At 35.4% G+C, this 27,934-nt stretch overlaps 1 protein-coding gene and 1 long non-coding RNA gene across 8 annotated transcripts in view; both read left to right on the top strand.

Moving 5' to 3' along the window:
• The window catches only part of Neto (Neuropilin and tolloid-like), a 209,142-nt gene that overhangs the window by 7,890 nt on the left and 173,318 nt on the right, over positions 1 to 27,934 (top strand). The gene's annotated exons all lie outside the window — the stretch shown is intronic.
• LOC143174870 (uncharacterized) lies at positions 7,996 to 10,231 on the top strand. 2 transcript variants are annotated; one of them, XR_012999347.1, is made up of 4 exons: positions 7,996 to 8,338; positions 8,496 to 8,751; positions 9,422 to 9,651; positions 9,863 to 10,231. It is a non-coding gene; the product is annotated as an uncharacterized LOC143174870 (long non-coding RNA). The 2 variants fall into 2 exon arrangements; XR_012999346.1 differs by having other exon boundaries at positions 7,996 to 8,375; positions 8,512 to 8,751.

Below are 27,934 nucleotides of genomic sequence, written 5' to 3'. Positions count from 1 at the left end.
CCGATCCCATCTCTGTTGGCCGCATCTCTGTTGAGTCTTTCGCACACAAACACCTTTAAAGTCCTCTTTCCGCCAGCCTCGAGTAAGCACATTATCGGCTTGCAGCTTCGTTACTACTCGACATTCCCATCCCAAGTCCTTCTTTGTTTCCTTGTAGTGACGGAAGCCAGGAAAACGTTCGATTTCCCGTGCTTTGGCAACGTCACAGTCTGCGGAGAGCTGATTTTAGAAATTTTGAGAGTTACCTTCAATATTTTTATGATCGTTCGATGTTAATTTGTTCGATAACACTGAATTCCTTGTTGTTATTATTGACATAATGCCTGATTTATCATACTGTAATATCCTTATGACGAGATTAGAAAGAATACATACAATTTAGGTCATTTTTAAACTTCAGGAAGAAAAACATTCCAAAATAATGAAATTCACAAATTCAGCAATACCTGATGAAAGACTAATAAATTTTTATCGATACGATTTCTCATTTTTGAAGGGTGACAAGTTAAAAATTAATAACTGAGTATGTTTTATGACTATTTCGTTTACTACACTTACGAAATCTTTCTATATATTTTATCACTTTTAAAACAATAGATCATTGGTTTCCAATTGTTCAGAATAAAAGGAGAAATTAGACTGAACAGTAGTAACTAAATGTATTATGACTGTACTCGTACATTTAACCCTTCGCCAGCAGTATGGACCATGGACCATTCATGGCCATGTCGAAAATTTCATTATTTAGTTTCACCAAAACGGAGAATTAAAAAAACATTAGACTGCCTGGGTTTGCCACCTAAAAAATCTTGTACCTATAGTGATTATATACCCTAAGTGCCGTTCTTCGTGGTCCGTTCAATTTCTAGTTTTAAGAGGATAAAATAATTTTTATTCTTTTTTAAGGGTTGGAAAATATCTTAATATTTTTTCAGAAGATCATAATCTTATGAGTAAAACTATGCAATATCTTTTTAAATATTCCTTTATTACAAAGTTATATTCCTTTAAATGAGATCTCATTTTTTTCATGACTTCTTCTCGATTTTTAATTTTTATTGCAAAATGATATAAAGATTTGACAAAAGGGTCACCCGTACATTAAAGTAGGGACTATAATAAATACTTCAACATTTTTTTAAACTTTTACAGAACTGACAACAATGATAAATCAGGTTTGACCATATAAGGTCCATATTGCCGTCCGCGTTAGTGAGAAAGCATACTGCCGATGAAGGGTTAATTATCTGGAATGTGTAGAAACGTGTTGTAAAAGAATTCTCTAAATTGGTATATTTCTAAAATTGCCTTTTAGACCAAGCATAAATGACCGGGTGAATGTCGCAGCAGAGATTGTGTATTTGGAGTAACAGGGGCACAAAGTTCTGCTGTCTCACAAAAACAAGGATAAGGGAACTTTACGTTTCTACTCTTCCAAAACAATCGCAGCTGGAGACATTTTCCCGCAATCCGCTTGCGTGCATTTGGCCTTACCTACAGCTTCAATAGAGTCCGACTAATTTAACATTGTGTTACTTGCGGCTTTCTATAACATTTCCTATTTCGTATTCTTAACTGTATGCTTCTTATATTTCAATGAACATTTGAACAACCTTTAATCCGTTGCCTCACAATTTATTTCGCAACTGTACTTTTTAAACCTCCATTATCCTTAACAATGAACTGCAAAGGAGAATTATACGTTCATTGTATGTCTATCTTTACTGTAAAGAAAAAATGCCCATAACATGAAGATATATTTAATTTTGAGTTGAAAGAAGCGAAAATGATACTTACATTTATTAACACATTCGTTTAGAGAACCCCGCTGTTGAATACGTTGCTATGATGATATTAACACATTGCGTACCGATTAGTCTTAAAAAACAGATGCGTGGTTAATGATATTCAATGAGATCAACTTATATCGCTATATGTTAAATATTCAAATATCTCATTGTTATTTGATAAATTTTAAAATAATTTTAAAATAATCAATTCCAATATTTATATAAAAACGAGATTTCTCGTTTCCAGTACTCAATGTGTTAACATACGTATAGTTGGTTTATTCTCGCTTATGGCATATGACGTTTACGTAAAATGCTTTGCTTGGTTTATTTACTATGTTTCAAATGCGTAACAATTATATGAATAACATATCACGCGAATCAATTGCAAGAATTGTCCGTCGTTGCGAATGCATTAATACTAAACTACCGGACGTGTCAAATTGGCTCACTGCAGAATTCTTTTTTGCAAGTATTTAAATTATGAAGGCATTTTTGCGGAACATTGTAAATACAATTTTCGTATCTGTACAGATACAAGACCAAGAGGTCCTTCGAATCTCAAGAAACGTATTGTACGAATTTCTATAAATAATTGGAAATAAGTAATTCTAATTGCTCGGTAGTTTTAATGTTAAATACAGTTTCAAAATTTTATCACGAGTTCCATTTGATATTATAAGGTAAAGGATTAAAAATACTATAGTGAAATTGATTATAATGGAAGTCGTTACTCTTGCTTGATATTTGATATTCCTGCACTCTTTCAGGCGAAGATTAAAGATTAAGATCGAACACGAACCTTCACCGGTTCTCGTACCCCCGATTATAATCAATTTGCAGGACGGCAAATAGAAAGGGACGGCTCCTGGATTCTCGAAATCCCCCGGGAAGTCCAGGCGCCGTTCCATCGGGGTTCATTCGCGACTGACATCCCTATCGTGTCGTTTCGCTTCCGCTACGAACCGCCCATTTCCTGCGGGATCTCGACATCGTCGCATTTTTCTCGTAACACGGTGGTGCGGGACGACGTCGCCGTCAACGTCGTTGCTACCACTAAACGCTGCCAGCGACACGAAGCATTTCAATATCGCGAGAACGTGAATCTCGCGTCACAAAAGCCGCTTTCGCGTTTAAACTTCCGTTTAACGCATTCATAATGAATTTTCGTCAACCGAAACATTGGAATAACCAATTATCGTGAACGTAACGGGTATTATGAGCTTTAATATCTTGTGTGCAATTTCGTGACGTACAAATATATGTAGAACCAAACGAATTAACTGTCACACTGTGTTTCCTTTGAAAGCAGACGTCGACTTTTAATTTCTTCTTTAATTAAGGAAGACAATAAGACTGATCATTTGGTCCTGCTATATTACTCGGGTGGCTGGTGGGGAAACAAAGGGTTCTTTTTTCGTTATCTCCAAATAGGATTACATTCACTTGGAGTATTCCTTTTATGCTGTGTAATTGGCCCTTTGTCTTGTGATTTTTCTCGAAAATAGTGTATTTCTGAAGTATTCTGTATTTAATAAGTTATTGAAAACAAAAGAATTCTACTTTCATTGTAAAGCCACATTTACTTTGAGTATCGAGTGTTGGTAATGAAAGTATAGTATTATTGTATTTTTACTGCAAAACAATATTTTTACATGTTTTGTTGAATGTAAAACTTTCGCTGCGATTGTTTTGCAACAGAGTAAAACAAGAACTTTTGAAGAAAACAATTTTAAAAAATAGAGAAAATTCACTTTGAATTTAAAAATTGTAGCTGGAAAATTTGTTATCACTCAATAACAACGTTGTTATACCGTTTAATGTAGATACAAAATAAAACGTACATATATCGGTTGTGGTTTGTAGCTTGTAGTACTTCATCTGGACCATTTTCTATAGAAAATTATTCCAGACTATGAAACATGAAACATATCAAAATGTCATTGGAAATATGCACCTGTGCTCAAGAGTTTGCAATAACGCTGATATATTTGACAGTAGCCTGATATACTGTAGCATACTGTAGTATACTATTAGTTCGGGAACCAAGACATCTTGTCTCAAAATACGATAAAAAAGTTTAAAAATGAACGCTCAAAAGGTACGTTGTCAAAATTGCTGTTTATATTATTTAATACGTCGAAATAACATTAAACTAAACAATGTTAAAATTGATGTCAAATATTTTATCGAGACGTACAATGAATAGTGCACAAAATTCTGCATTAATTATAAAATATTCTGCAGGATACTCAAGAACAATAAAAGTAATTATAACCACAACATTTTTTATATTTAAGATTATATTCTATTGAGTAATTATTTTAGAGTACAGTTACTGTTATTTTAAACCTATTGCAAACAAATCATGAAGGAATATGCTGGATTAATTAAATAAAATAATCAAATGTTTATAATGAATCTGTAGATTATAAGTAGTTTACAAGAAACTAGTAGATACGACTATACAGAAATGTTTTCATCGAGAAACATATCCCTCGATCTGAAAACATCCCATGTTGTAATTTTCGAAGCGATAGCAGTTCCTCTTTACGAGTCGGGAAATAAACATTCAGGTTCTATTGCACGATATTGCACCGGATTACCGAACGGCAGCTGCATCTATTTCTCTAGTAGAAAAACAAATCACAATGTTGCATTGTGTATCGTAATCGTCAAATTCAACAGCATGCGATTGTTTTTTGTATCCACGGCTCGAAATATCTATAAAGATAAAGCTTTGTGTCTGCATTCCAGTCATTCAGAAGATCATAACAAATATTCTACAAAGCATTCCATAAGAGCCAGAGGATGGCGGTTAAATACATTCCATGATCATATAAATCATTGTACCATCGACAAAGGAATGCGCATACCTCGAATGAAAGGAAACATTTAACCACTAAAATTTCCAGAAATTTATTATTTTGAAATTTCACTTATGTTTCAATAGAATCGAGTGCCTCTCAATACTCAAAGCGTTTATTTTCTCGTTTTACAATTTTATCCACTACTGCAGCCATTAGAGTCATGTTGCCATTCATAATTTATTCGAAGAGGAATAAATGTTACTTTCAAATACATGGCACAACATTTCAATTATAAAACAATGATTAATATTCATAGGTATTAAAACGTTGAAAATTTAAAATCATCAGTGTCAGTCAATATTATAGAACAAAGGCTCATTATTAATATAATTTGCGGATGCAAATAAAAACCCATCTTCCACGTCCATCGTATATTATTTACATAATGTACAAGGAATTATCAACTTTGTTAACACAATTGAATTATTCCAGCATCTTCTGATAATCCCCATGACCGTTACAGATGTCACAGAAGTTCCCTAACAACGGTAGTACTTTCATAATATGAAACGGAACAATTTTCACCGCGGTATATCAACGATTCGTCCATATTTCCGAATAGGAGACCAGGTACAGAGGTTCCGCAACGTCGGCAGTAGATAAAATCCCGACGATTAATAGGCCGCCGGTGGTTTTCAGCGCCTTTTTTGCACCACGGGTTTATCTTCCCTTTCCGACTAAAAAATCGTCGATTGGCTGTGGAGATTGCTCGAGTTCGCTGCGAATCGAGCGTGAAACCAACTACCGGTAAACAAAACTATCGGTTCGCCGCGCGCGAATACATATTTTAGGATATTCGTCTGCGATCATCCGCGACGGGACTCGGGGTATGCAAAACTATCAGGAATTTATCTGCGGAATTGGACTGTAAGAAGATCCTGAAGGAGGCGAGCGTCTTCGTTCTACGAGTGTCCCGAGATTTCACCGGGTATCGAAAACAAATCGATCAACGAATTCGAAAAATAAGCGGCGACGAGGCACGGGTTGAAGGTACGCGGACGATCCAATAACCATGCAGATTTCAAGCTCGGCGATAAATCCACGGATCATTGCAACAAATGTCGGAAAACTGGGGACGAGAATATCGCGGCATGCTTGAAACTATCGAAAGAAATTCCACGCTGCGAAATACGAGAACAGAAACTTGGTTAATTAAATTCGCAGCCGCGCCAGTATCATTGAAGACAGACTGCGATTAATTGCACGGTGAAAGCGTTCATCGGTGAAATTGGATTTCACGCTTCCCGTAGAAACGTGTTGTTTCCGCTAGCTTTTCACCGACAAAGCGATAAGTGCGGTATTGTTGCACCCCTCGGAGTCGCTCTCCTTCCTCCCTCTTTAACAATTTAACATGTTTACAGCGATCCAGAGGCGCGCACTTCTATTCAGTCAGTGAAAATCGAACGGGGATATCGGGCTCGGACTGTTTCGCGATAGGATCGATGGATTCCAGGTTGACCCTTTGTCAATTTGAAACAATGAGAGGATTTCAAGCCGAGAATCTCGAGGGAGAACGTAACGCGAAGGTGGAAAAATCGGATCGTTCGTCTTTCGGAATCTTTCGATTTGAAAAAAAAATCGGGGAAAGGAATTCGGAAAGATGAGCTCGATCGTATCGTGGATTCTGGCTGTCGGTAGGAATCGTAAAAGTTTACGAGGGACAATGAGGGAAAATGATTGTATTGGGGTGCGAGATGATGGTTGCCATCAGACGTCAGGGCCAGGTAGTACTCGTCAACGGAAATTAAAGAAGCTTCACCAAGAGGAGTGAAAGGTGAAGCGTTTTCTGAGTTATGGGACACTTATAAATGGCTGAAGTGGGGCTGAATAGAGGGAAAGTTTGGATTACATTCAAAGCGTGTTTGGATTACATTATGGAGGGAATTCTACCGTGGATAGTAGGTACTACGAGGGATGATTCCACAAACGAAAATCGGACGAAAATAAAAAGATTTCATCTTTATTTATAATATTAAACGGTATAGAAAGTTAAAAATTTAATTAAATTAAGAGAATTTGCTAAAAACTATGCGTTCAACGGTGGTCTGTACAAGCATGGACAAAGACGTATCTTTTCAAAAGACGAAAAGGGACACTTGATTTATATGTTGTTGTGGTTTAATCGAAAATAATTTGAAAATGAATCCTAATAATGTAATTTTGATCTTTTTGATCTTCGTTTCATTTTAGATTTTACAACATTACGTATGCGTGATTTTGGCGATTACTACATACCAGAAGGAATGTTGTAGACGTGATTTCTATGTGTCAGCAATTTTTTGCTGGCATTATAATAATTTTCTTTATTGCGATGAAAGTTGAAGTTATATTACATAGCTTGAAAGATAATTTTAATGTTTGCGTCAGCCAACACATATCTTTGAACTGTTCTATGAATAATTTGTAAAAAGTGCCAGCAATGAAGTGTGAGATTTATATTTAGTATGCTGACACAACGTGAGAGTAATTTTGTTAATAGTGCGAGCGCTAAAGTGTTAAAATAACAAATGGTGATCGAACAACGTGTTACATTGTAAGACTTATCTGTTTATCTGTAAATCGTTGGTTCTAAATCTCCAACAATTGACATGCGTTGTAATTTCCTCTAATTTATCATGATAATTTTAAACTATTGCATCTATATATGGATATATTAGTGTTTAAAGAATATATGGGATATAAAACTACAAGTAATCGTGGAATGACACTTTGTATAGGCTTTCAATTTTAAAATTGTCATTCAGAATGATATCAGTATTATTTCTACTTATAAGAAGTGGGGTAATTCTTCTCTGTATTCGACTTTTATGCCTGCCTTTTTCTGCTGAAGTGCTTGAAACAGCTAAAAATAAAATACAGTGCAGGAAATTGATTTTATAGATTTTATGGGAAACGTTATAATAAAAATATATAGGAAAATAATGTGCCAAATGGATTGAGAGTGCCTTTTATGACATTTACTGTTATTGTTCGTGCCAGAATTCTAGAAATAAAATTACCTCAATGCGTACAAATAATATACACAAGCAACATGAAGCAACCAAAAGTAATAATATACAATAAATAACAAATCTTCAATTAATTATTATTATTATTCTCACATATATCAATTTATGTACGCCGTGAGCGCATAAGAATCTGTAATCCGTCAACGACATCCAATTACGCAGAACACTGTTCGTCCGCAAGATAGATCCCCATTCATCCTTTATTTACTAGCATTGAACTTGTATTATATGCCTGGTAGCAAGAGTTTCGCATGTGCCGCGATATAAATCACGGCGTAATATGCGAAATTCGGGACCAGCCCAGCGACTATGAGTAATAACGTTGCAAAAAGCAGCGACAGTGAACGTAACCGAGCGAAAGTGACGAAGACGCTTAAGAAGAAAAGGTGGCTGTATAGAAGGGAGGGCCGTGCGTCTCGGGGAGCCGGGAGATATTTGAAGTGCATAAACGAGCCTCGAGGTGAATTAAAGTGCGGTGGCTGCCGAGCAATTTCAAAGAAATACGGATCTCGGTCCGGAGTCTTCGCGAGTCTTGAGAGTCGCGGCACGGATATATAAGAGAGTCGAAAGTGGATCCTCGTGCTGAGAGATACACTGAAAAATGGGGCACTTGTAAACATCTCCGAGCTGGCGGGGCAAGACACTGACCGTGAGATGTTAGATTTCGAGGGTAAATTTGTTCTCTTGTGGGGGGTAGCGAATAAGAGGTTTGTTAGTCCTATATTTATCGAATTTAATTTTATATGACATTTCCCTGAGGAATGCACGCTTCTCCATCAACCTAGCGTTCCGTCGTTATTTCCATTCTTTCTGGGACTGACTGGTAGTGGTTGGTTTGTTCAGTTTTAACTGACGCTGTTGCGGAACAACGCTGGTATTCGAGGATCGTAACTACCCATGGGCATGAGTCTGCTCATACGGGCACGGTTATAAACTCGAGATCTTGGTCATCCACTTGTCACGAACAAATGAATTTCATGTTTATTACTAAACAGTTTATGGTCAGGAACCCCAGTGAAATGTGCACAAGTTTTTCGTATTACGTACGGCACTTCCATGCTAATATGAAATGCCAATAAGAATGTGAGTATTGCAAACACAATTAATGTATATATTGGAAATAATAGACGTAGAAAATGTACAAATCTGAAAATGAGAATTTCTGTAATGAAAATAATAAGTAGGGTTGCTTACAATAGGGAACGCATGTAAGTAAATTTCAAAATTTATTTTCGACAATTAGTTACTTCCATCTATTAAATGTATAACACGTGTAAATTTAAATATGAGAATGCTAAGACTTACAGTGAAAACGAAAACTGTCAATCATGAACATTCTTGGAAGTTTGTAGTTTCAGATTAGAAATGTCCCGAATTTTTGTGAAATCAAATATCATATGTCTGAATGTCGAAAGAATTTCACTTTGAAAGTGAAAATTGCATAACATAAACAAAATATAGAACCATCTGTCAGATGATGAAACTGCGTTTATATTTAAGAAGCATAGATTGTTAACAACTGTAAATAAACTCTGTAAACGAATGAAAATGTTCGTTTATATGTTCATTTAAATGTTCGTTAACTCTCTAAACAAAATTATTACAATTTAAAGACAGTAATTCTGTGAAGAACAATATCATTATCATTTTTTGAGATTGTTTTCTTCTTTACAAGATGATAGAAATAAAAAGACCATTAGTTCAGTATCACAAGAAATATTAAATAACTGTATCTTCAAATAATTATTGTTAGGTACTCGTGGTTACCGTAATGGTGGTCGAGCTTTGTAGGCGTTTGCACGTGGTGTGCCGACTAATAAATTTGTATGTCTCGAAGGACCACCCGATAAGATCGGGAACAAAACTTAGAAATGAGTAGGAGGTGAAGCGGACTTTGACTCTAGTGCTATGCGCTTGATCGAAATTGCTAATTGATACTTTGTAATCCTTACTTCCTACTCCGTACTCTGTGCTATGTACTAGGTGAGTTGATACTTGTCTAACTATGTGTTTTCAACTGATTGGGCCTCCCAGAATCGTCTTCGACGACACCTCCGCAATGTCGTCTTCGCGGGGGTGAAGTCGTTCTGGTTGGCCCTTTAGATCTAGATGCTTGTGGAAGGGAGAGACAGTCTCCTCCCTTCTTGGGTCTTCCAAGTTGCTAATGTTAATAACTAATTCGTCCCGTTTGCAGTCGTCGACCGTGGCAGGTAAAAAGCAAGAAACGCTTTGGCCTTAATAACAGATGCTAACAGACGGGCTAGAGAGTTAAAATACTGGTGACTGGACGCCAGATGTGAACAATAGACAAGGAAAATCTACAGCAAGAATCGCGGGCCTTATGGGTTCAGGGATTTATGGCTGCCACGGTCCCTTCTCGTAATACGTAAGGACGATTGCAAGTTGCGACGGGACGAGGGCTCTTATTGTTACGAAAAAACTGCCAAATGTGCAGCTAAGTCTTAGAAAAGATAAAAGTGTATACAAAAACTAAAACTACGATGGTTTAAGGGCTCGAACGAAACGGTAAGGCTATAAGTGGCCTTAACAATTATTACAAAGAAATTCTTGTAGGTTTTCCAGGTATTGTATATCAGTATTGTATTTAGTATATTAGATTTTGTATTTATTAAGAGAATAATTAGATGATCGAATATAAATAAGGACTGATCAGATAAAGTAGTATTATGGCTGATCAATGAAACAGAGATACATTGTTATAATATTATTGAGTCGCTTCCATACTTCGCATATTCTGTTTTAGCGAGCCAAAGCCAAAATACACGGCCATCGAATAAAACGCGTTTCATGATAAACGAAATGAACCATCGCTCCTCAATTTCATTTCATGCTTACCCATACCCGTTTATCTTTATTCACATTTGTCGATGCTCGTTTATTAAGTACGGTTGCTTAACACATTTATATTTACTTGGCTATTGTACCCGTATGGTATCGGATCTGAAAATATATTGTATCGTTTCCAATGAGTTTGCTATTCTAGATAAACGAATTGTGAGAATATTTCTCCACTGATACATTCAAAGCTTCATCATAAAAGTCTAGCAATGAGTTTTTAAATATTTCCAGATTGAAATCTACATTAAAAATTGTTCACCTTCTATAGGTATGTTTCTTCGATTATCAATACGTGTTTTTAAATTCTTTATCTCATCGGTCTCACTATTTTTTAATTATGTTAAATTGAGATAATTGCTGAAAATGTTGTATAATTGCCAGCTATCTATAATAATAATAATTTTAATAATAATCTCAATAAACTCTCAATATTTAATTAGATTATTATATTACATTTATATAATTAATATAAGTATTATCAATTAACTTTTAACACTTTGCGGTCTTGGTTAGGTATTAATTTGATAACATAGCGTTATGGTGTTCAGAATTAATTTCCATCAGGTAGACAGTAGAAACGTAATACGTGATAATAAATGGTAAACGAAATATATTATTTTCTTAAAACGTTAAACAAATTTAATACAACAATATAATTTTATTTAATATGAATGTTAAGTTTTATATGACTGGAACGGAAAAAGAGCCTCGGTGGCTAAGAGTAGACATATAAACGTAAATCTTTATCCTTCCCGACAAAATATTGACACAATAACAGTTGCCAAAGAAACAGGGAACAAAGGATTAATAATTCCTTCAGAGTAATCATGGACGGTACATCTGAATAATCACGGCCGTCCAATATCGTAATCGGAGAAGCAATAAATTTTATTAAGACATACGGAGAGCATCGACGCGTACGGTGGAAAATATCGAGCGGCAGCGACGTTTCCGGCGACGCAGCAGTCCACTTCCGTCCGGAAGCTTCCGGTCAGAATGGCAGATCCGTAAACGCTCGGCGAGAACTTCTGCTCTCGCTTTATTGTCGCCACGCATGAACGAGCCGCCAACGAAGCGTGCCGTCGCATACACGCAAACCGCGAAAATCCTACGCTCGAGGAAATATTACCTCCGGTCGCGCGGTTCCGAGAACTTCGGCAACTTTCGAAATTCCCGCGCTTGTCGGGATCGTTCCAGAATATTTAGACCGACCAGAGGACGGTCGGATAAATTATAACAATCGTGATATTTAGCGGCCCGCCAATCTCGATACAATTATACGAAATTGGAACTGGCTGGACGGTTCTCTTTCGATTTATTTTCCTCCCTATATACACGCGCGCGCGCATTAATTGCTCGCGAGAGCTCGCTATCTTCCGGAAACGCGTGCTACGTTTCGATCGCAAATTAACAGCTTTTCGGGCGACATTTCGGTGGCGAGATCCGCCACGGCGGACTGTAAAATTGCTGCTATCGCTTTTCGAAGACATACGAGCCTGCGCGTTGTTGTTTGGTTAACACGTTGACTGCTACGAGAAATTTGAACGTTTTGTAGATTATTACTTGTTCTTTCGTAACGAAGACAAATGGTATTAGAATTGGTTATTAATGGTTTGTTATCATAGTTCTTGAGTTAGACTATTATTTAGTTAGAAATTCCGTTCATCGGTGATCACCATGGTTGTCAACGTGTTAATTCCATTCTTTTCGAGGCAAAATATGCATTGTTTGATTCTTTTAGAATTTTTATTTGGAGAAAAGTATATATGCTTTTTAGTTGAAACTTTACATGTATTTTTACTATAGTTTCATTATGTTTGAGGAATTTCTTCTGTTGAATTTATTGAGAAATAGAGTTTCGACAGTCTATAGACGAAATGCTACTCGTTGGATGGTTGACATGATTACAAGAAAGCTACTGGGTTTATCCACATGAGATTTTAACTGTTTGTTAAGAAAGATTTCCTTTATTGTTTGACCTACGGATAAGGTAATAACATATATACTTTTTAATCATACGCACGTCTATACTTAAAGGTTAATTAACAAACATTCTGAAAATTTGTTGAGTTAAATGGAACATTTGACTTTGAATATCTTACCATTTCTGAAAAAAATAATTTCTGTTTATCAGTGGTAAATCAAACAAGCTATATGTAAACAAAACAAGACTTTATGAGAATTTTTTATCTTAGGTAGTATTAAGATCAAATATGTAAACTGTCAATTTAGTAGCATTTTGACCTGCAGGCTGTAGAAATTATTTCTGAATAAATCTGGCCTAAAACATTCATGTCAGTGAATGAAATTATAGTGCAAACATATGTAAAATTTCAACTAAAACGCGTTTGTGATTTTTTCATTGAAAGAAATGAAACTTGTTTAAACTAACCAGTTCTCGACACGCTGCGTTGAAAATTGCTGCTGTACCGTTCTTTGCTGTTTTATTCCTAACTTCAGACAAAATTAATCGAGACACATTTTTGTGAATATCTTTTATAATTTTTATTTACATCTTATTTTATTAATTTCATTTAAATCTTTATTACATACTTTTAACTAGATTGTTGTCAAATATTATTTAGAGGACGATTCTTCCCATAATTTCTTTGGAACATGAGAATTAAAAAAATGTAATGCACAGACAATTTTAATTTAACAAATTTAGTAGGTAGTAATGCATTGTCAAAATATTGTTGGGATGGTGAAATTTTATTTTAATTAATGAATATTTGTTGCACACAAACTTCATTGAAATTAATGTGCAAACACACTAGTGGCTATATTGTGGATACATGTTTGGGTTATATGAAATCGGAAAGGGCAAATCGCCAGCGGCAAGCACACATATAGCTTGTAATTAATTGGTTAAAGCAATCAAAAAGGGAAACAATCATGTTCAGTTCATGTTCATTTGAAATATCATTACATAAGGGTATAAATTTCGACCGATTAGTATTATACGTAACTAGGTTGAAGAAGTCAGTTCAGTTCCAGTGGTTCAAAACATTTTTCATTTGTAATTTTTATCAGCTCAAATCTGACAATTTCGAATATTATCAACTTCTAGTTAATAAATTAAAAATTTGAATTTTCAACAGAAAAGAAATGAGTTATTGCCTCTAATAATTTTTGCTATTGGTACAATACAAGATTTAACATAATATTCAATAAAAAAATTATCTTTTATTTCCTTTAAAAAATTTTTTAAAAATTTCCTATGTAATGAAGGAACCACAGTGAATGTGGTGCAACATTTCGATTGTAATTTTTAATTTTCTACAAAATTCCGTCATATGTGAATAACAAAGGAATTTTTTCCGCGATAAAGTAAGGCTACGAGGCCAAGAGGATGTAAAATTTTTGGTGTTTCTTTAGCAAAAATTTTGTTTCGAGAAGTTTGCTTTATTCAGAATTAAATACATTTGTATATTTAATATATATACCTATTACACGAAGGTTACTATATTGAAATTTCGTTAACCGTGTAATTGAATAGTCCTTGATATAATCCGTTTAGTAATCGTAACGTGTTGATTTTGCGTTAGCAAGTTTGAAACAAACCAATTTAATAATTCATGAGTAATTAGTACGAATTATTTCTCGTGTTTTCTGCAGAACTTCTGAAACGTAAATAGTCAATCGCTGGAATTGCTGAAAATAAATACATTATTGCATTCCTGCGGATTTCGCAGAACCATTGGTGAAAAACTATTGTTTTAACTGTTTCTATTGATTCATTAGACCTTTTGCATGCACAAAGAATTTGCTAATACTATTTAAAGCTATTTAAACAGTTTTTATTTAACGTTTCCCTACATTGAAACATTCAACATTTGTACGCCATTTACAAACACATTAACATTTAAGCATCGACGTGCAGTCTTACAGCCCTCTACACAGGGTGTCTAACAAGATTCGAACCAAACTTGTACTGCGTATTACTTAGGCCAAATAGATGAAAAAAGTTTTTATTAACAGTCTACTAGACGGAAGATAGAAGTCTTTTGAATACAAACTTTTCTCAATAAAACAGAGCTTCTAGGTATTTCTACTTGGCATATTACATAAACTTCCAGACATTACTGTAATACATACGTAATAAACAGACAACAGATGTTCATACCAAACATCCAAGAACTAATAAATCTTAGTTAGAAATTAGTTTCGTCATTAAATATTAATATTATATTAACCGATTAACTGCATCTGACGAGTATGCACGTCATCTTTTGATTTTATTGTGCGCAAAATGAAAGATTTTTTAAACTAAACTCTGCAGTTAACAGGTTAAACAATTGTGCATACATATGACCATTAAACTTTAGTATCAATATAAAACTAAATATACATATACGTACTCATATTAAAGATATTGACAAATACAAAATGTTTCCAGTTACCACAGACATACGAGATAGTAATATTATTTGGTACAAAACCTGGAATTGAACGGAAAATCTCAGAACTAGCAAAAATGCTCGCGGAATTCGCCACAACAGAAATGTTACCAAAATCGCTGTACGAAAGTATTTAGCAAAGAAAAATCGTAATCTGGACTGTTCACTTCCTACCATAAAGGCTGTCGTATAATACCAGATAAACTCTGCCGTCCAATCTGCGTGAAGCTTGTCCGCGTCCACTTTCTTTTTCACAAAACGTTCGCGTTCCGTGGAGCGCAGCTTTCCGCGTGCCAGTGGAGTAACGCAAATAGTTTGTACACGCTCGGTACGATGTCGTCGCATCGTTCGCCTTTTCCTTGCGGCCGATTCCCGCATTGGGCGTGTCGTGACGCGCCCTCGGTTAGAAATTGACCGTCTTAAAATATCCGGGTCCCGTCTCGAGGCAACCGACCGAAGGGCTCGCGGTTTCGTCCGAACAGCTTGACGCGAGACGAGCTGTACGCGCTTCGCTGCATAATGCCGGGTCCACACTCTCTGTTCGTGAATTACTATTGCTGACCTATAACAAGGGTGTCTAACTGAGTGCCCGCGGGCATCATAGTGACACTACTCTCATGAAAACTTACCTACTTCATACCTACTTTTACCTGTTTGTATTGCATACTACACAGAACTGCTCATATGTACAGTCTCGGGCGGCTCCTTGAGTAGAGGTAGCGGGGAAACGCTGTTTTCAAATTACTAGCATAAGGGGAGTAAGTAAACACTTTTGGGTTGTAGATCAGAGGTGTCTAGTTTCCTCCGCTCGCGTTAATAACTCGAAAATTGGGTTCCCCTACTACCTCTGCTCAAAGAGCTGTCCGAAATTGTGTATAGTACAGCTCCGACGAGTTGGCAGACTACCCACAAGCTGAAATAGCAGAGGAGCAGGGGGACTCTTCCACTCACAATGTTCGGACCTCCTCAGTCTTCGGCGCATGATCGTTATTGGCTGTGGGCAGTAATAAAGAATAGAAGCGAAATTGAATGCGACGGAGTGAGATGTAACGATAAAGAACGAAGTTGTCAGTACTATAAATTTTGACCTCTGTCGTTACATCTCACCCCATCGCATTCAATTTCGCTTCTATTCTTTATCACTGCCCACAGCCAATAACGATCATGCGCCGAAGACTGAGGAGGTCCGAACATTGTGAGTTGAAGAGTCCCCCTGCCTTTTGACTTTTCAGCTTGTGCAAAACGAGATGAGAAAAGATGAAAGCTGATCAATGCGACCAGCATTCCTTTTGGGGTTCTTCTTGTAGACAAGCGGAGTATGTGAGCACTTCTATGTAGTGTTGAATACGAATATGTAAAAATAGGTATGAAGAGGATAACTTTTCGTGAGATGAATGTCAAATATGGCGCCAGTAGACATCCAGCTACACACCTTTGCTATGTATAATCTGTGTCAGCTTTCGTATAAGATAATTACAAGGGATATGGCCATATGTTCTTAACCTTTAATCTTTTCGTCCCGAATGGTATAAATAAGTACCACGAACATTTTAAATCATTGAAAAACTAGAAAACGTCTAGATAAAGGAAAATTGTACCACACAGGGATCTTTGCCTATGGCTGGCTACTTAAACGCTAATCACTTGTCAGTATGTGTGTTTTGGTTGATTAGTGTGCAACCGTAAACTTTCTTCTTAAAATTAATATTAAAAAGAATATACATATTCAAGGACGAAAGGGTTAAGTAAGGACTTGCGGTCTAACATACCGAACTGTTGTATCAGTTTCCTTTTCCCTGCTCCTCTGCGCCTCTGTCGGGGTTGCCGTTTTAAGTAACTTTACTTTTAATTATACTAACGATTGTATAATATCTACGTTTAATATCTCGACATAGCAACAGTATCAACCACATAACGAAAATTCCATTGGTTTCAATATTCACGACATTTTTATAAAGAGGTATGTGAGATCCCACGTACATGGTAGTGTAAAAATAAAATCACGTTCATACTTAAAGATTTGCGCATTTAACACCAAATATACCTCGACTGGACAAATGTCCGATATTCAAATTTGATTTAAAATTCTGCATTTTCTCTTGTCCATTTAAATCTACATGAATTCTTATATTGACTGAATAGTCGGTTTTCCAATTTTTGTCTTTGCTTTCGTTCCTCTTTGTACTAACAAAAATTTATCGTCTGACTTGTTGACCTTTATTTTATAACCAGTTATTCTACTGGTTACGGTAGGAATAACTGTATATAAAGTGTCGGTACGTTCAGTGTTAACCGTCTCACTACAGGGAACGTGGAATCCACGTTGAGCTTATTTTATCAATTTCGTTTAGCGACGTGGGATCCACGTCGCAGTGATTTTTAAAAAAATTTTAAACTTGATTCATGTATCTACGGCACCACGTTTTTAAGTGTATTATATTTGGAAGCCCTTTCTAGATCCTTTTACTAGTTCTTTTTGCTACTTCAAATTTTATTACAATTCCTTCATATAAACCATAAATTTTGCCCGCGTTTCTGGCGATAAAAGGTCAAAAAATTAGAACACTAGATTTGACTTCTAAATAAACTTCAATTAGTTTCTTACCAAATAGTCAAGAATAATTGAAATTACAAATGAAAAAACATTAGTATCAGTTGTTTATGCAAGATAATTGTATTGGTCAACTTCCCCGTATGGAAATCTCCTTCGCAATTACCCTAATAAGATCCGTGTCCTGAAATAATCCCTTACCCTATGATTTCTTCCATAATTGTGCTCATTAGAACCATATTACTGTTAATAATTTCCTATGCCACAGTTACTTCAAAGAATATTCATAGATACCAGAAGAATGAAATTTAATTTTAAATGAAAGGAATAGAATGTCATATAATAACATTTACTAATTTCGAAATCTGTTAATGAAGAGTTGGCACCCGAGGTGGTATAGGATCAAGGGAGTTCTTTCGCCACCTGTTTTGTTTATGGTATTAATCGATTATCATATTGACAAATAGTACATCTGTACCAAAAATGCATGTGAGAAAAGGGACCTTTTACTTTGACCAATTAGATTCACATTCTGTCCAAGTGCCAGTTCTCCATCCATCTATGGTACACGTTTCTGTTCGCGAACAGGTCACAAATTGTTTGGGAATAGTTCTGCCCAATGTGAACCCAGCATAAGAGCACGACTCGCGCGTAACTTAATGATATTAATACATCAACCTACATTCAGTGGCGCGCGCGGTGCGTTTAGGCCGCCGAAGATCGAGTTGGGAAGGGACAGAGACGAGAAGGTTACGGTGTACGTTTTGTTAATAAAACGCTCGACTCGACGCGCCACGAATTGACCTAATTCCGATGCTTCTGGCAGCAGATTCCGCGACCGAGTCACATCTCACGACGCCCTCGCCTCGCGCGTCCTCATAGATTCTCCGTTATCCGGGTGACATCCAGACGATTCCGCCGCCTTTTCAAGGGACATCCATCTCCGCCGATCATTTAGATCAATGCCGAGTAACCTTTACTCTATCATGAGCAACAACTGAAAACATGATACTGTAAAATCCGTATAACGCGGTACTCTTATAACCCGAACTAAACATTACTGTCTCCTTATAACGCGATTAAACAAATGGCCAGAAATGACTGAACCTGTAAGTAAGATTCTTCACGAGGAAACACTACAACGACGAAGAAGTTGGAGAAGTATCCAAAAAGTGATGGCACTTAAATTTTAGTTTAAGTGATTCTGACAGTGATTAGATTTTTATTTTACCTGCCTTTTTGTAACTGTAAATTATTCTATACACAAAATGAACAAACTTTATATCCCTGTTGTTTCAACATAAAATGCAAGAGAATATTCGTTTCGTTCAACCTTCTGCGCCTATAGTTACATACAAGTGAAACGTATATTGTTTATAATTCATCTTCTAAGTAAGTGTCGTTTGGGAATATGAAATTAAAAATGATTCAGCTCTCAAGCATCTATTAGCAAATGCAATCCGAGCCAAAGAGAATAAGACAAAAGATGAGGAACATGTATTTGCCTCTTTGAACATCAGTTACTACGTCACATGTAAGCATTTCGAAGGCCAATGCGGCCCGCAGGATACGGATTGCTCAGCGCTGCTTTCTTTGTCGTTTTTTTCCGGCATTCGCCGTTTCAACGCAAACGGACGGCTGCCCCGTGTGTCCGAGTGTCATCGATCCGTCGTGCATCGTATTTGCTGAACGAACATCTGCATTTGCATGCAAATGCACGCGAAGCTTCGAGATCGCGATATGCATTTCGTTCCGGTTTCAATCTTCGCTGGTGCTCCCATCCGCTGTAACGTCTGGGTTGCTCGAGGCTCGGTTCAATTGAATTAATATCGCGAGCTTGACTCCCGACGAAGTTTCGAAGGCGGTCGATGGTTGGTGCCGGTTGAAAGATTATAATCGAGTGTAAAATTCTTGAAGAAACATTTTTATGCCCCTCTCTTAACGAAGTTTTGAAGCTTGGGTTAAGTTACCGGGATGGAAAAGTTGCGCTCAAACGTGCCTGGTAACTGCATAAATTACTAATGGGTTACTTCGGATAAAAGACACTTTTTGCTGGAATATAACATTTATGACGTAAATGAATTGATTAACTTTGCTTGAATTTTGATTTCAATAAAATATTTCATACTGGTTTAGCTGGTAGATCATGAAACCTGCAATTATAACAATAGCATGGAAAAAGAGTAATTTATTCGCTGGAACGGAAACGAAAAAGTTAATACGTTTGTAGTACTTATTCTTGTATTATTGTCAATGAAATTTATTTCATTTATTGTATTACTATGAGCGTGAGTTTTTAAAACTGAATGATAAATAATACATAATAAATAATAAATAAGACATTAAACAGGAATATTCATATTAATTGTAAAATTTGCAGTAAAAATAATATGCTCGTGTTAAGAAAGCTGACAACTACATAGACTGCGAAAGACTCATTAACGATACTCGCTTGGCATGTAAGAATGCATTTGTGTCCTGAAGGACTTGCTCCAGTTTTGTTAAACATTATACCACACCTAATAAAGTAATCTTTAACAGAATAGACTAAACCTAATTATGCATTAATATTTTGATCTACTTAATCTATTATAATGTTTTGAATTTTTATTCAAATGTCATAATGCATTATAGAATAAAAATGTCATTTTTCGATATTCACTTATGTACAATTTCGTGTGAAATTTTGGGAAAATAATCTTCAGGTTAAAAATATTGAAATTATGTTTTAGGATAAAGTAAATTAATAATCGTTAAAGTTATTTGTATAATTAATTATGAGAATAATAGTCGTATAAATAATGTTTTACGTGGCTACATGACATGAATACAGTAATAAAAATATGATTAGATAGTTAATAATAATTATTACATTTCATCTGTAGTATTCACGTTTATAATCCGAGAACGCCACAGACGATTTAGCACAGAGTCTATCTCTGTCTAATCAGTCATAGCTTTCCTGTGGACGAAGGGCGCTTAACTCTTAACTGAGCGCCAGCGCGTCGTTACTCCCTCGTAGCCGTATTCCCCGTGAAATTGAATGAAATAAAATCTTGGCAAGAATTTTAATAAGAGCAAATTTACATATTCAACAACGAACAACAGAGAAACATCGGGATGTAATCAATTTTAGTATCTGAATTTAAATTTGGTTACGAGTAACCAGTGTCAGTTTCTCTAAAGTATTTGGTGTATACAAACATTATTAACATTTTTTTAATCATTCATGTAGAATGACTTATAATGATTGCAATTGTTCATAAGAAAATATTTCAATTGTTTAATTGGTAAAGTTGAAGAAAAATTGGCGTTTGCCGCTCCTGGTTTAAGTCACTCAAAAAACGATTTATAATTTTAGTTAGAAGGTTATCCCTCACATGGATAATGATTTATAATATCATTGCTTCGAGATTAGTCACATATTTTCCACATGAAATTTGACAATTGAGAAGAAAATAATAAAATATTACTAAAAAATAATATTTATATTTATATTTATATTTATATTTATATTTATATTTATATTTATATTTATATTTATATTTATATTTATATTTATATTTATATTTATATTTATGTTTATGTTTATGTTTATGTTTATGTTTATGTTTATGTTTATGTTTATGTTTATGTTTATGTTTATGTTTATGTTTATGTTTATGTTTATGTTTGTTTATGTTTATGTTTATGTTTATTTATTTACTATCTACACCTCCGATTATTTCCGTTCTCTATTAAACTATATATATACTTCTATCTCGAGATTCCCGGACTAAGGGTGTGTTTATTATATGTAGTGTATTAGAGGACGGAAATAATTAAGACTAAAGGGTGCAAATTTTTATAAACTAAATTGGATAACGACCAAATACAACACGCAGCACACAACTTCTTGCCTCGGCGACCAACACACGACTCTATACAACTTATTGCCACGAAGGCTAACGAACGACTCGTCGACAAAACTCACCGCTCAAAAATCATTCCCTCCGCTACAAGTATTTTCCTCACTCGATTCTCAACCCACTCTTAAACACACTCCTTCAAAGCTAAACTGACAACTTAAGTCTTGCGACATTGTGCAAGTCACTTTCCACCGACCGTTACAACTTCTCTCTTTTATTACCTCTTTCCTGCCCCTTCGCTCACATTCATCCTCACATTCGTGCTGCTTAAAAACATTCCAAACTGCGGTGAAATATACGAAAATTCTGGTTACTACATACACATACAAAAATTGAAAGAGGTACCTTTGATAAAAAGGTATCTACGTGAACCCCTTGAATCGTGTTTTCGCGAAATTTCCGGCTTCTTTGTCAGAAGGCTAGGGAATTTTTGGAACGGGCCGCGCGTGTCGGGTTGACCGAGCGAACAGTCAGCGCAGACATAATTTTCGAGAAGAAAAAAGGCGACAGTTGAAGTTGAGCGAGGAACTGGAGCACGGCACTGGAGGATAATAAGAGAAACGACCGAGAGAAATGGCGGAAGAGGAGGAAGAGGGAGAAACGAAATGCCGCGACGCGGCCGACTACGGCAGAGAAAACAGGAAAAACATTTGAACTGTGCCTCAGGGATACGGGGATGCGAAACGGGTTGTGACGAACGACGGAGCGGAAGAAGATAAAGTGGCAGTCACTTTGCGAAGAAACGGTTAATACCTATAGACGGGCGCGAAGATGCAGTTAAACATCGGCTCGTGGAAAATTAACGGGCTACCGGCTCGTTACGCGCCACTGTTCCCCTTTTGTTTATACAAATTGTGAGTCTCGTTCAGCTTCTCGAGTTTCGAGTGAAAAGGATTCACTTGAACCCCTTACGAACGGTTTCATTTATGAGCGCGCCTTACGTTTTAATCCCCGGACAAGATTCTCGAAGTTGAAAGGTGAATTACAGGTTCAATCTTTCCATGACTTGCGGAAAGCGTGCGAAGTATAATTTCCGTCGTGTCTCCGGATGCTTAATTACGTTGTTACATAGAATAATAGCCTATTTTAGTGGAAGTTTATCGCGCCGCGAAACTTTGCACTCGGGACGCGGAATTTTGGGATACTCCCTGTCCCGTACAAGCGAGTTTATCCCCAAGTTTAGTTTTATGAGTACCCGTTTAACTGTCAGGAAACAAGGGTTCGTGAAAATTACTGTTGCGTCGCCTATTTTAACTTATGAAACTGTTGTTAAAATAGGCCGACCGATCTCATTCCCGACCATTCTCAGAATCTCGGACACTTTAATCGTTTGTACTAGAAGATGGCTATCACTTGGCTGATGTCATGAAAACTAGAGGAATTTTCAGAGGCGTTTTAATCTCCTTAATACGTTTGTGATTGGACGTTCTTCGGGATATACTCAGTTTACCCGTCATTTTGTATGATATGCCGACACAATTAATTTCAAACTATGCAAGTAATAAAGATATAAGTATATACAAATGTGTATTATAAATATGTCAGGTATCGTTTTACAAATTTAGAAAGTAAAAAACTGATTTACGTCTTCGCTTATAAATTTGATAAACTCTTGGCAGTGGAAACCTTTCGCAAATATTTAGAGAAGTATACTGAGTGACAGCTAAAAATTTCGCGAGTGAACTTCCAATATTGTTACTCTCATTTACAATTAAATTTCACAATTAAATTATAGGGGTAACCGAAGAAAGTTAAATGGCATATTATTGAAATTGAACAAATATTTTATTTTAAAATAAATGTGAAATATACAGAATCCATCTGTAGTAATAATGGTAGTTAAAACTGTATTTTCCATTTTTTACCATAAATTTGAAACAACTTATTCAATTAAATAAGAAATCAAAAATAAACACCTTATATAGCGCCTACTTTTTTAACATTCTTGTTTCATTATACTTCTCAAAATTAATATATTTAGTATGTCTTTAATATGTTAATTAATTTGTATTGATTTAATAAGTAAATAAATTAATTTTTATTGATTTAATAATAAATTAATTAAGTTGTATTGATTTAATAAGTAAATTAATACAAATTAATTCTTATGTTTGGAGATAGAATTATATTACCTGTATATAACTGCTATGGCATCAGGATTTATGCATCAAAAATCAACACTGTGTATGATGACACTCGTGATATATTGATGTTACGTGTCCCTGCATTCCTTTCTCCTGCAAGTCGGTACTAATACTGCCTGAGTACTCGCATCCTTCTAAGGACTCCGCCATGTAAATCTTCCTGTTCATAACAGCTTCTCTAGGTACTAGAAATGTTTCTCCGGATTTTTACCCTTTCACGCGGTGGCCGAGAAAGCTCATTTCAAGGTTTCGTTCCGCCTTCCCGTTGGAGGAGGATATTCCTTTATATTTATTTAGTAAATTTTCCTTGCAAAGGGTGTTACTAACGAAATATCTAGACTATCCTACTCAATTCTGCTGCATTTCCACTCCAACTTCTTCGCTATGAAACAGGGGTCAATTCTAATTATCTGGATAGGGCACCCTTTTAGTCTGAAAACATTAACCCCTTCGGCGGCTGCGCACTTTTTAATAAAGGGACCGAGTGGATCGTGCGCCAAGTACATAGAAATTGCACATAGAAATTTATTGTATCTCTTCTTCTAATTAATCTAACAGAATTTACAAAAATTGTGGTGTCGAATATTATTTATGAATTATTGTCCGATTCCGAAATTCGATAATTCTCTTAAATTATTTTAAAAAACTTAAATCTATTTTGTTCTTAATTGGCAATCTGGGTTTATATTAACCTTTCCATTGTCACAGCAATGGCGTTGCCAATAGAATACAGAGTTAAAATTTTTTACCCCAAACAAATATTTTCATTTTTTTGGTGAAATAAAATGATATGTTAAATCCAAAGTATGATGATCAAAATTATCCAAAGAAAAAGCAACATAGTGAATAAAAAATAAAATAATTTATATACTACGTTATATAGATTTTATTTAAAAAATTCTGAATTCCTTTGATCATACATTTATATATGAGAAAATTTAAGAAAGAAAACACTTGATAATTTCTGAAAATTCACCTCTCGTGATAGTTGTAGTAATAAAATCTAAAATTTGTAATCGTTGAATGGATAATGCCATAGCTGTTAAATAAATATCTTTTAGTGTTGCTTGTGACGTGAAAAACGTCCAACCTGTATAAAATACGGAACCCGACGTCAAGAAGTTAATCCGAAACATATCAACTAGCACCGATTACTTTTACTTTTACGATTCCCATTATCCACCCTTAACAACATAAATCCTTCCATGATTTGAAAGGCTCTGAAATGTTCAATACTCGACAGAGAATACATTCGATAGGGTATAACATTGGCTGAAGTATTTTACATGTATTTGTTTCCTTCGTAATTATCAATATTGAAGAGCTGAGTATAATCCCCATACTTGAGAGTTGGAAATATGAATTTTTAAATGCATAGCGTAAAGGATAATTAAAATTATTGTTATATACCATGTACAACACATATAGAGATATTTATTATAAACAGGTATGAAGGATTAAAGTTTGTGTACTATAATTTGGTAACTAATTTGTATAGATATTCAAAACAGTGTAATTACACGAACATTTGAATTATGAACACTGAAAGGAAATTCATTTACCGAGCCAAGAGCAGTCATGATAATTGAATATTCAGTTTGCTTGTATTTACGGCCAATTTGATAGTGAAATGCGTAACATTAATATAGCAATACGCTGAAATTGTATTAATTTCTATTTCAATTATTTCATATATTACGAAATATTGTATAAACGACTGCCGTCACTATTAAACTATATTCATTAGTCTTGTTGTGATTTATAGATCTTCATCATTCCAATTACATTTTCATTTTTTTTAGCACCCTTAACAATTTCTATATTTGAAAATATTATAAATCTCGTTTCTCTAAAGTACAGAATATTATTGGAATTATAAATACATATGATTTTCCTTTATTGATCTGCTACATTGTTTTTTTCTGTTAACCCCTTGCTCTATCATTTATTTCTCAATTATAATTGATACAACTAATTTGTCATTAATAATTTATTGAGAAAGAAAAAAAATTCTATATATATTCTATGTACAATGTTAGCTCCAAAATATAATGAATGGTAACAAAACAGTAACATTGAATTTGAATTGAAAAGAATTGAGTAATATTTATGCTGGTTAAATTCTGTTTTAAATACTAACTACAAGTTTAATATGTTGTCATAAGTCAAAGGATTAATAACAGAAATCATAGCTATTGGAACAGTATGTTAACAGTCAGCAGAATCAACAAATTAAATAGTTTCTAAAACATTCAATCACTAAAACGTAAGTAATTTCCATTGAATGGCTTAGAAATTGTTTTGAAATTGTCCCAGCATTAAATCTGCCCTAAAAAAATATACACATGTATGGAATATAAGCGTAACAAAAAAATATAGTCGACATTACCTCCCCATTTGGAAATATTAGTATGAAAAGTTATAATCGAATAAATTTTTTTCATTTGTAGAAATAAATTTATATGCAGTTAAATACACGAGAATCGTAAACGAATGTGAAAATATGAATCGCTGATACAATAAAAAAATAACAATAATAGTCTGTGTTATTTTGAAACGAAATGAATAAATAAAATAAAACCTACAGCTGAAGTAGTCAATTCTCAACTTTCGAATATTTATTCGGATTATATTATCAATGACTGTTTTCCCAGCGATTTTATGTAGCACGGAACACGAGAAGTAAAACATACACGTTATTTTGATAATGGAGCTAGCGAGAACTCGAAGAGTAATACAGAAGGAATAACAATCTGAACACAGAGAGCGGATGTTTTAGTACCAAATATGCTTGCAGGTCGAGTGGAACAGTATATCTTGAAATTTCTCCACTTCGATCGTATCCAATTAAACTTTTTCGAAACGAAAATTGTTTTCCCGAAATGTATAAAAAACTAATGCATAATTGATACATCATGATCCACTGCCGATTCATCTAAAAGCTTCCAAATATTTAACAACCTGGAAAATTTTAACTTCAATAACTTGAGTACTGTACCGTCCTTATCCAGTTGTGCACTAACAGGAGGTCTTACAATAATGAATCAATCGAACAGAAAGTGGAACGTAAGAGCCTCCTACATTTCTTACAATACACTGATTACAGTACAAAGATGATTTATATAGCACTATTTATAGAGATCGTAGAGGTTATAGTACACATTACAGTATAGTACAGAAAAATTAATATTTTATAGAACTTAATATTAAAGATTTGATTTAGCTATTCAATATTAAATAAATAATATTAGATAAATATTTCACTTATTCGCTGCTTCAGGTGTTAACAGTAAACAAATGAAAACACGCCAGTCAATTAGAAAATATTGATTACCAGAGAATAATCATTGTACCACATTTGTTCCTATCAAATAAAATATTCTTCCCGCCCAAAAACATTATTCCATTACGCAAAATAACCAAAATATTTTGCGTTACCTTTTCGAAAAACTCACTGTGTTCACTTTGGCAAACGACCGAACGACGTCTACAGTATAAAGTTTTCCAGTGCAATCTTATCGCATTGTATTCCACAGTATCAAATACTCGGCGACGATTTCATCATTGGTTCGCGGGTTGCCCGTACGCAGGACCAATCGATATCGACGGAGTGCAGGAAATCGCCCCGTTAAACGTTTGAAAAATGCGGCAGTTAAGGTGATTGAATTTCATCGGGATCCTACGGTGTCCTAAGGCCGTTGATCCATCTTGTCAAAAATGAAATCCATCTTTTCGAGCCGATCGGACACGAGGGAGGCGGGTAAGCAGAGCCTGTCCATGGAAACCGATGCGACGCGCGGGGACGTCGAACTTGGACCATTACCATCGGGAAACGTTTTTGTGCGACGCGTCAACGCTCGTTCGGCGCGGCTCGTTTGTCAGCGAGAAGTTTTGACAGTTCCGGTCATTCTTCCTGTATACGTCGCGCCGGTCGAAACTCGTTGAAGAGGAAACGAAGAACTCACTGGGCGAACGGAGAGGGAACGCGGCGGAGAAAAAGGTCGAGCGTACAGTGAACGGTGAAACGAAAATATTTGAGGAACGGAATTGCGAGGAACGGTCGTTGGATTCTAACGAATAAAGATACGCCGGAGTCACGATTTTCAAACGCGACGGAAGGACAGGCGGGAAAAAGGTAGAGCACGTTTATAGACGGTGCGCGATTAAAAATATTTCAGCCGAGCAACGACGCGAGCCAGAACCTGTGTTCTCGCTTAATCTCCGAGAGAAAATCGGTTTAATCTGTGCATCGTTTATCCGGGATAAAATCTTGTTGCTCTTTTCAGTAATTAATACTAGATTTATGGACGTTGATTTCGTATTTTGCTGCAACGATACATGGCAATAAATACCGTAGTTTTCTCATTTTTGTAAAAATTTGTTTTTATTTCGTGAAAATATGTT

The sequence above is a fragment of the Nomia melanderi genome, chromosome 9 (assembly GCF_051020985.1).
Source record: "Nomia melanderi isolate GNS246 chromosome 9, iyNomMela1, whole genome shotgun sequence".
Classification (NCBI taxonomy): Eukaryota; Metazoa; Arthropoda; class Insecta; order Hymenoptera; family Halictidae; genus Nomia; species Nomia melanderi.
This window is presented reverse-complemented; position numbering and strand designations above follow the sequence as displayed.